At 43.3% G+C, this 10823-nt stretch overlaps 1 long non-coding RNA gene across 1 annotated transcript; it reads right to left on the bottom strand.

Annotated features, from left to right (window-relative positions):
* Nucleotides 1–2713: 2713 nt before the first annotated feature.
* Nucleotides 2714–7677, bottom strand: LOC143887822 (uncharacterized). Its single transcript, XR_013254397.1, has 2 exons — nucleotides 6769–7677; nucleotides 2714–6655 (listed from the first exon to the last, which is right to left on the bottom strand). It is a non-coding gene; the product is annotated as an uncharacterized LOC143887822 (long non-coding RNA).
* Nucleotides 7678–10823: the final 3146 nt, after the last annotated feature.

The raw sequence follows: 10823 nt of genomic DNA, 5'->3' as shown, positions 1-10823 counted from the left end.
CAAAGAAACAAGAGAATTTTTATGAACTTGAATTTGTCGTAGGATTGGATTTTTTTGAATTAAGGATTTGGATTTGATAAATTTTTTATTTTTGGGAAATGAGGTACCGTCCGTAAACGGGCTCAAGGAGAAGACGAGACCATTCACAAATGGACTCGAGAAATGGGGCACCTTTCACAAAAGGGCTCAAAGAGGACATGAGATTTTTCGTAGGATTGGATTTTTTTTTTTGAAGTAAGGATTTGGATTTGCTAAATTTTTTATTTTTGGGAAATGAGGTACCGTCCGTAAACGAGCTCAAGGAGAAGACGAGACCATTCACAAATGGCCTCGAGAAAAGAGGCACCGTTCACAAACGGGCTCAAAGAGGACATGAGATTTTTCGTAGGATTGGATTTTTTTTTTTAAGTAAGGATTTGGATTTGCTAAATTTTTTATTTTTGGGAAATGAGGTACCGTCCGTAAACGAGCTCAAGGAGAAGACGAGACCATTCACAAATGGCCTCGAGAATGAAGTACCGTTCACAAACGGGCTTAAGGAGAAGACGGGACCATTTACAAATGGACTCGAGAAATGAGGCACCGTTCACAAACGGGCTCAAAGAAACAAGATAGCTTTGATTGATGAACTCAACAACGAAGAATTTAGAGTTTTTTCATGAACTTGAATTTGACATAGGATTGGATTTGATGAATTTTTGATTTTTCAGAAATAAGGCACCGTCCACAAACGGGCTCAAGGAGGACATGAGACCGTAAATGGACTCAGAAAAATGAGACACCGTTCACAAACGGGTTCAAGGAGAAGACGAGACCATTTACAAATGGACTCGAGAAAAGAGGCACCGTTCACAAACAGGCTCAAAGAAACAAGATAGCTTTGATTGATGAATTCAATAACGAAGAATTTAGAGATTTTTCATGAACTTGAATTTGACATAGGATTGGATTTGATGAATTTTTGATTTTTCAGAAATAAGGCACCGTCCACAAACGGGCTCAAGGAGGACATGAGACCGTAAATGGACTCAGAAAAATGAGACACCGTTCACAAACGGGTTCAAGGAGAAGACGAGACCATTTACAAATGGACTCGAGAAAAGAGGCACCGTTCACAAACAGGCTCAAAGAAACAAGATAGCTTTGATTGATGAATTCAATAACGAAGAATTTAGAGATTTTTCATGAACTTGAATTTGACATAGGATTGGATTTGATGAATTTTTGATTTTTTTGAACTTAATGAAATCGAGGATGTTATAGATCGTGCCTGACAAAGATATCGGAAACTAGGACTTTGACGAATGATGAAACGGCAAACCGAAGAACCATTACTAACAAGAATGGATTAGAAACACTTTTATGAAACTTCAACAAGATTTTTCTCAAAGAGACTGCTGGTCTTGTCTTTGGGGATTTGGATGACTGAAACCTTGAACAAGACACTTGAAATTGGTAATCTAGAACAACGGCTCTCTTGGATATAATCATGGAAAAGTGGGACTTGCCTCTTGATAGGTGTTTAGATAAACATTTCTTGACCAGGAAAGTATTTAACTAACTGGAAGGAAATTCTGAATTTTAACGGTTCATCTTTCTGAGAAATTGGCTCGACCATCATTGCATCTGAGGCTCTTCCAAGCTTAAGATGCATTCCTGGGGTATGATCTTTTTACGGAAGCTGGGCTTTCTGATGTTTCTACTTCTGAATTCTTCTGGGTTGATCATCTTTGAAATATAGCTGTTTGACTAGATTCTCGAACTTTTTCAGGTACAATCGCAGGGAGCTGACGAGGCCGGGCCTCCTTCACCGAGACAGTTGCATCATTTGGACATATGGATGACGATTGACTCTTTTTAAATAGAAAACTTAGATAAAAGGCACTACTCAAAGGATTGAGGAGCTCTAAAGGAGTGAACATAGAATAACAACGATTGATTAACTACACTGACAGACACAGTAATGCTTCTGACTTAGTTAACGTTTTATTTGGTAAGTCTATCCTTTCAAGGAATATTTTTTTCAATTGGTAAACACTGGACTTTTTCCTTAAAACAGTAATGCCTCAATGATTTAATTACAACTCCTAGGATTGCTTAGCTCCAATGCCCCCAATTTTGAGGATGTCACTTGAATTTGTTTGAACTTCAATTGATCTTCAGTCCTGATACCGGCTGTAACCTTCTTATAAATTTGCTTGAACTTCAGTTGATCTTCAGTCTTGATACTGGCTGTAGCCTTCTTATAATGATTCTCTTACCGTGACCAAGTCACCTCTTCAGGGTTTTTAACTTGGCGGACCGTGGTAGCCTTAACTTTTGCCTGAACCGTCTTTCTAGGTTTTCGATTCAGCAGGCTATCCCCTTAGCTTTTGCCTAAGCCGCCCTTTCGGGTTTTCAACTTAACAGGGGAATGATCTTAAATTTTGCCTAAACCGCCCTTTCAGGTTTTCAGTCTAGCAGATCTTCAAACTCCATTTTTTTTTATTCATCATCATTTTTTTTTTGTTTCGGGACCTAGATCATTAGTTCTGAACACCGGAAGGACTTTATAGGTAGGATAGGGCTTTTCAAAGAATGGCTTAAGGTTCAACAAAGATTTCGACCGAACCTGTGAATAGGTTGCCTACATATCCCCATGTAGGAATTAGGACGTGTGTAGTTCAGGGCAAATGCCCCTAGTTTGAAAATAAATTGTTTGAAGGTTAATTGATTTTTCTTTTTTTCTTTTCTTTCTGGAATAATTATCTTCTCTTCTTTTGGAACTTGTCCCTCTTTTTTTTTGGAACGATTGATTTTTCTTTTTCTTTTTCTTTTGAATCGACCGAACTCGGTTTAACCGAGCTGCCTACGTACCCCAGTGTAGGGATCAGGTCTCGTGTAGTTCGGGGGAATGCCCCAAGTTTGATGGGTTTTCAAGAAAATTTGATTTAGGCTCGAAGGGTTTGCAAATCGGTATTCTTTTGACATTGGGTTTTGATTTTGGGATTTAATCGGCCAAAAGAGGCCTTCCGATGTTCAGATTGGCTAGAGTCCGTCTGGTACTGATTATTTTTTTCTTTTTTGTTTTGTTTTGTTTTTTTTTTTTTTTTACGGAGTTTGACGGCATTTCCAGGTAAGAGATAATGGATCTTCTTCTTCCAAGATTCTAAAGTGTGCTTTCGACTTTCATAGAGCGAAACTTGTTCTTTGACATCCTCCATCTATGGATTCGTTCTGATGATCACTTTTCAATGCTTGCTCTTGAACTTCTTATCTTGAATTTGTTGGCTTTATGTTATGAATTTGAGAACCAAGGTCATTAATTGGAAATATGAAAGCTGTTTCCACTCCATGCCCCTTGTATAGCATATATCTTCTCACTTTCTTCATTTTCTTTGAGCTTTCCAACTATGTCTTGCCCCTGGTATCGGTTGTAGCTTTTCTAGACAATCATCTTATTCTTGAAATAATTTTATCAATTCTTCACACTCTTCAGAGGGTAATGTATTTTCAATCGGCATTTACTGAATCAAAGTTTCAGTGCCAGCGTTTACCACTTCAATTTCATTTTTGAAAAGCTGGGATTGGCGCTCCTCCTCTTGTTCAAATAATTGCTGTGACTCAAGTGGAGTTTCGTCAATTTTGTCCTCATTTGAGGAGGGAGTCTTATTTTAAGATCAGAAGCACACTTAAGAAACAAACACAAGTGAATTATTGGACACGACCTATCCTGAACATGCTCAGGATTCACAACTCTAAATAAGAAAGGGAAACAGAAGATAACTTGCCTGGACTAGGCATTGACCTTTAACTGTAAGACCGGACTCAACAATTATACTGACCATGATGACTGACTCAACATAAAATAGTAAGTGACTAAAACTTTAACTGCTACAACTGTTTGGCGTTGAAGGCTCGGCGAAGGCTGGTTCGTTCTGAACATCATCATGGCTGATACTTTCAATTTTGGACAATGATGACTGATTCGCATAGGGGAATGCCCCTAGCTCAAGGATTCTGAGAGTGAACTCTGAAGGACTTAGCAAAATAATCTTGAAAAGGTAGCCCCTAGAGGAGGAAGAGACCAGGGGTACAAGCAAGATTGGATTATCTGGACCAGGCATGATCAGATCATGAGATTGCATAATCGAAAGATTGTGAGATTGTGCTCCTGCCAGTTAGGGGATGGCATGAAGATACGATCGAATCGTATGGCAGAAGAATGAAAGACGCACGATCAAGAGATTAGATGAGATAGCATAGGATTGCTTTCAACGGATAGATCATGAATGACTAATCCTGTGAGATCTTTGGAAATGATGGGATTTATATCCTAACCCAAAGGGAAATTTTTTTTTTTTTTTTTTTCACATTTTATCAGTGTTACTTGAAGGCATCAACCCTAATCCTAATCTATCGGAGTGGAGAGAGAATCTCGACTTATGACTTTGTTCGTGTATCTAAGGACCGATCGTGACCATTGGAAGATGGACCACGGCCTAATCTAGACACCAATGGGTAGGATATCCTAAACTAGGCTCACACACGTGATGCACATGTGTTCGTATACTACATGCATGTGTGGGTTAATCTAGGGGTAAGGCCAAGAGTTCCCTTAGCGCGAATCCCTGTTCGATATACTGTACCAGTGTCCGGCGTATCAGTACGTGAACAAGAGATCCGTTTACGTACCATAAAGGTACTAGGCTAAGGGTGGAATGCTTCTCTAGCACAGAGGCACCAGGTGATGAAATCCCAGTCAACCATGCTAGATAACACTCCGGGTTCCTAAAATAGGACGTGTGTGCACGTGAGATGCAAGAGTTTAGATGCAAGTGATGTAAGTGTGTGCAATATGTTTGCGCAATCTATGATGCCTTCAGGTTTTGTTAAATTAAGTTTGAGTAAAATGTGATGAGAAAATAAAACAAGACAAACTAATCTAACAAGTATAGAGTTTTTATGAGCCATTTAAAATTAAATTCAAATGAATTATCTTTTGAAGTTTTAATGAAGTTAGGTGATCCCCAGCAGAGTCGCCAGACTGTGGTACCCGGATCCCGCGAGAGGGGTGGGGCGCGAGCCGCCGCGCCTCCTCTCTTGGTCTCTTGTATCCACGCGATTGGCGTGTGCATTTTAATATTGATTTGAATTCATCTTTCATGTGAACTTGGGATCACTAAGGCAATCCGAACTCCACACGAAAGAGAATGACAGAGTCGCCACCTAGATGTGGGATCTAGGACCCGAAATTAACCAGAAATCTAGACTCGCTACCTGGTTACGAGAATGGAAGGTATGGGGAGTTATCCGCCACATGCACCATTCCTGCCCGATAATCGGTCTTCGATTCCAAAAGCTAATTCTTTTAAATTTATTTTAAATGGCTCATTCAACTCTATGTTAATGTACGAACTAAGTGACATGCATCCTATGATCTAATTTTAATGTGAATCCTAGATGTGTATCTTGATTTATTAATTTGTCTGGATTCATTCTAAGTGAAAGTTCTCCTAGAATTCTAATTTCATGGAAAATCCTAAGTGATTTGATTAAGCATTTACAAGAAAATTAATATACAAAACACCACAATTTGTTTGTGGTGCCGACTCGCGGGTGGTATGCCATCAGACATCCAAGCTGCCTACGTACCCAAGCCTCACTGGGATCAGAGTCGACGTAGTTCGGTGCACCTAAGCTAAGCTACTTATGCCTAACTCAACTAGGACACCGACCTAGACGGGATTGACTGTTTCAACAGTTTTAGGAGAAGTTATTTAATTCAAGTTGAGGATTTTATTATCTTAGGATTTCATCTAAGATGCTATATGATTCTCATCTAAATGCAAATGGTCCCTTAGACTAATGCAGGTTTGCCTACATCCTAGTTTACTAGGCTTGTCCTAGGGAAAGATTGGGTGACTAGTGTAACTAGACCTATGGCACGGTTGCTATACATAGCAAACGTCCGTGATGAGGCTGGACTCCTAACTCTAGGACTCCCTAAAACTTAGGACACAACACGACACGACACCATTGTTCCTAAATTGGGCTCTAAGGGTTCTTACGACGGAAACCATAATCCAATGGTTCCGAGAGACACGAGATGAATCGAGATGATGAATAGTGTGAGGGAATGGGAAAGATAGAGAAAGGTGCGACTGAACTTGGGAGTGCCAAATTGCCTACGTACCCCGTGATGGGGATCAAGCCACACGTAGTTCCACTGGGGAGGTTGCTTGGATTTTGGAAGACAGAATTGGTATTTGGATCTGGAATCGGGTTTGTATTTGAGCATTGGACTTGAGATTCAGAAACATTGATCTAGCAATGGGATTTTGGAATTGGGAATTTGCATCAAAGAATTGAGCATATAGGAATCATCAAGGGTTTGAATTTTCGGAATTCAAAGTGGGCGGGCTTATGAGATTTGGCCAAATGGATTCAGACATGCGACTCGGATTGTGTTGGGATATGACTTGGTTGGATTGGGTTAATGGTTAGGGTCAAGTGAGTCAGGTCTAAGTTAGGAGCAAACCCGAGACTAGCCATGGTCTAACTAGGAGGAAGCAGGGTACAAACCAGGGTGCGGACCAGGGTGCACCAGGGTGCGAACCAGCAGGGAACCAGGGTGCGAACCAGCAGGGGAACCAGGGTGCAACCAGCAGGGAACCTGGGTGCAACCAGCAGCGAACCTGGGTGCGAACCAACAGGGAACCAGGGTGCGAACCAGCAGGGGAACCAGGGTGCAACCAGCAGGGAACCAGGGTGCAACCAGTAGGGAACCAGGGTGCAACCAGAAGGGGAACTAGGGTGCGAATCAGTAGGGGAACCAGGGTGCGAATCAGTAGGGAACCAGGGTGCAACCAGCATCGAACCTGGGTGCAACCAGCAGCGAACCTGGGTGCAACCAGGGTCTAACCAGAGGCTAACCAGGGGGAAAACGGACCCTACATGCTTCCTAACATGGTTTTTCTTTTAAAGTAAAAGATATGCATGAAAACAGACCCTACATAGAATTGAAATAAATGCCTACCTCTTTGGAAACCCACTTTGTGTTTGATTTTTCTTTGATGTTAATTCCTTGAAGATGATTCCTTGCTTGATAATGACTGCTTTTGATATATATCGCCCAACGTATAAAATCACCCGATCCGGCAAGGATGGCCGAACCCTTGAAGAGATGAGGGAGAGGGATGAATTTTCTAAGAGAGGGGTTCTTTTTTTTTTCTCTTCTTCCTTCCCTTTGGATGGTGGGATGAGAGGGTATTTATAGGAGAATGGGATAGGAGGTTAGGTGAGGTTAGGTGAGGTTAGGTGAGGTTAGGTAAGGTTAGGTGAGGTTAGGTGGTTAGGTGAGGTTAGGTGAGGTTAGGTGAGGTTTGGATGGTTAGGATGAGAGGAGAGGTTAGGTGAGGTTAGGTGAGGTTTGGATGGTTAGGATGAGAGGAGAGGTTAGGTGATTTTGGATGGTTAGACCCAGGTCAAGATCTGCCATTGATCTAACGATTTACGGAAATCGGGTCTCGGAATGGAATCAGGGTCCGGGCTATGAAGTGACCCTAGCTTATTTTGTCCCGATTGATGATCCGTAAAATCAGATCAAGATATTAATGACCTAAAACATATAAATCAATGATAGAGGGGGTTCTCACATGGATTTAACACACTAATTTCTTTGTTGATTAAAACAAAACAAAATGGGGTGTCTACAACGGCTATCACCGCATCTACTCTAAAGGCGAGGCTAAACGGCGACTCTCCTGTCGCTGTTCTGGGAGTAGTTCGATAGGCCCAAAGGAGATTTGGTAGTTCTTCTGCCCACGAGCCTCTGGTGTTCTCAACACGTTTCTTTAACCCTTGCAGAAGAGTTCGATTGGTTACTTCTACCTGTCCATTAGCTTGCGGATGACCGACTGAGGTGAACCATTGGTCGATACTGAGTTTTCCGCAAAAGTCTTTGAACCTTCGACTCGCAAACTGGGTCCCGTTGTCGGTCACGAGGATCCGTGGAACGCCGAATCTGCATATGATATCATGATAGAAGAAGTTCTCCATTTCTCTGGAAGTAATCTTCTTAACTGCCTTAGCTTCAACCCATTTGGTGAAGTAATCGATAGCGACGTACATCATTCGATGCCCCCTGGTCGAGTTAGGAAAAGGTCCTAGCAAATCCATTCCCCACATTGCAAACGGGATTGGATTGGAGTTGGGCTTGTAGGGAACCGCTGGCAGACGAGGCACGGTGGCGAACTTCTGGCATTGCCCGCACCTTCTAACAAAGTCAGCAGTGTCTTGCTGGAGGGTTGGCCAGAAAAAACCTCGGCGGAGGATCTTGTAGGCCAATACCTTTCCGCCCGAGTGATCCCCCGGATTCCTTCATGGACTTCTCTCATGGCGAGCTCCACGGCGGAGGGTTGGAGGCATCTTAGCAAGGGCCATGAAAAGGAACGTTTATATAGTTTCTGTCCATCGAGAATATAATGGGCGGCCCTTGCTACTAGGCGTCGAGCTTCTTTTCTATCCGGGGGCATGATTCTGTCTTTCAAGTATTGTATTATGGGGTCCATCCAGCTACGTTCCTCATTGAGCTGCAGGACTTCTTCTCTTTCAACGCTAGGCTGAGGGAGGATCTCAGTGTAGACGTTTCCCTGTTCGAATATTCCGGAAGAGGCCATCTTGGAGAGAGCATCGGCGCGGGCATTCTCGGGGGACTTGTACTATTTGGAATTCTTCAAAGACGGAGATCTCTCTTCTCACCTTTTCTAGGTATTTGATCATCCATTCTTCTTTAGCCTCGCTAAAGCCGTTTACTTGGTTGACTACCAACTGTGAGTCACTGTGGATTTTTATTCGGCTGACTTGTAATTCGGCAGCGAGGGCTATTCCAGCGATCAAGGCTTCATATTCCACCTCGTTATTGGATGCTTTGAAATCTAGGCGCAGGGCGTATTCAGCAATAAAATTATCTAGTCCTGTTATAACTAGTCCGGCACCGTTGCCTCCAGCATTAGAGGATCCATCTACATATAACATCTGGCGTTGCTGGTTCAGGATCGGTTCTTCGATCAGGAGGTTTGGCTCTTCTGGCTCCTCCATCGACACCGTGCGTTCCACGATAAAATCTGCTAGCGACTGGGACTTGATCCCTGGACGGGGCTTTATTTGGATGCCGAATTCACCTAATTTGACTGCCCAATTAACCATACGCCCAGAGGTGTCAGGCTTCTGTAATATTTTTCGGAGGGGTTGATCGGTGAGTACGATGATAGGATGAGCTTGGAAATATGGGCGTAGTTTCCTTGCTGATATGACGACAGCGAAGGTGAACTTTTCAATTTCTTGGTATCGAATTTTGGCATCATGGAGTACCCTACTGACGTAGTAGATAGGTTGCTCCGCTTTTCCTTCCTGTCGAACGAGTACCGAACTAACCGCTGCAGACCCAACTACTAGGTACAAGTACAAGCTTTCCCCCGGTACTGGCTTGGAGAGCAGGGGAAGCTCTTGGAGATATGCTTTTAGCTGATCGAAGGCGGCTTGACACTCTTCCGTCCATTGGAAATCTTTCGCAATTCGGAGGGTCTTGAAGAAGGGTAGACATCTCTCAGCAGATTTGGACATAAATCTGCTGAGGGCTGCGACTCTGCCAGTGAGCCTCTGCACATCTCTGACTTCTTTGGGTGCCGTCATTTCTAAAAGCGCCTTTATTTTTTCGGGACTGTCTTCGATTCCTCACTGACTAACCATGAAGCCCAGGAACTTTCCGGAGGTAACCCCAAAAGCGCACTTGGCGGGGTTCAGCTTCATTCGGTTTCGTCGGAGTACGGTGAAGGCTTCTTCAAGATCAACGATGTGGTCCAGCGCTTTGAGGCTTTGACAAGACGCCGGTACGTGGTGCCTACGTTCTTGAGGCCGAATGGCATGACTTCGTAGCAAAACAATCCTTGGTCGGTGACGAATGAGGTTTTTGGAATATCGGGACCGTACATCTGAATCTAGTTGTATCCGGAAAAGGCATCCATGAAACTCAGCATCTCATGTCCAGCGGTGGAGTCAATGAGGTGATCGATCCTCGGTAACGGGTAACAATCTTTGGGGCATGCTTTGTTGAGGTCTGTGAAATCAATGCAGATTCGCCACTTGCCATTGGATTTTTAAACCATTACTACGTTGGCGAGCCACTCTGGGTAACGAATTTCTCTGACAAACTTTGAGTCTAGAAGCTTATCTATTTCTTCTCTGATGTGCTTTTGTCTTTCAGCGGCGAAGCTTCGTTTTTTCTGTTTGACTGGCTTGAAGTTTGGGTCCACATTTAGTTTATGGACCGCAACGTCTGAGGGGATCCCCTGCATGTCGGAGGCGGACCAGGCGAATGGAGTCAGGGAAGTACAAGACTCCCCGGCAGGATCATTGCCCTTAGTCGATTCATTTATAAATCCTCCGAGCGATGTTTGCCTTTCTTCAAAACCCCCAGAAACGTCAAATATTTTCAATGAACGAGTGACTACCAGGCGGCCTTTGAACAACTGAAGGAGTACCTATAGGCCCCCCCCTTTACTCTCCAAGTCGGTACCGAACGAAGATCTGTACCTCTATCTTGCCATGGGCCCAGCCGCAGTAAGCTCGGTGCTTGTCCGTCAAGAGGGCAAAGCAGAACAACCCATCTACTACGTCAGTAGAGTGCTCCATGATGCGAAGACTCGATACCAAGAGATAGAAAAGTTCGCCTTTCTCAGCTAGGAAATTCCGTCCGTACTTCCAGGCACATCCAATCACCATCTTCACCGATCAACCCCTCCGAAAAATACTGCAAAAATCACACTTCGGGACGACTGATC

This window comes from Tasmannia lanceolata, unplaced genomic scaffold (genome assembly GCF_043159265.1).
Source record: "Tasmannia lanceolata isolate RefF3 unplaced genomic scaffold, GAP_Taslan_0.1 ptg000012l, whole genome shotgun sequence".
In the NCBI taxonomy this organism is placed as follows: Eukaryota; Viridiplantae; Streptophyta; class Magnoliopsida; order Canellales; family Winteraceae; genus Tasmannia; species Tasmannia lanceolata.
Note: the sequence above shows the minus strand (reverse complement) of the source record. Positions and strands in the feature narration are given on the sequence as shown.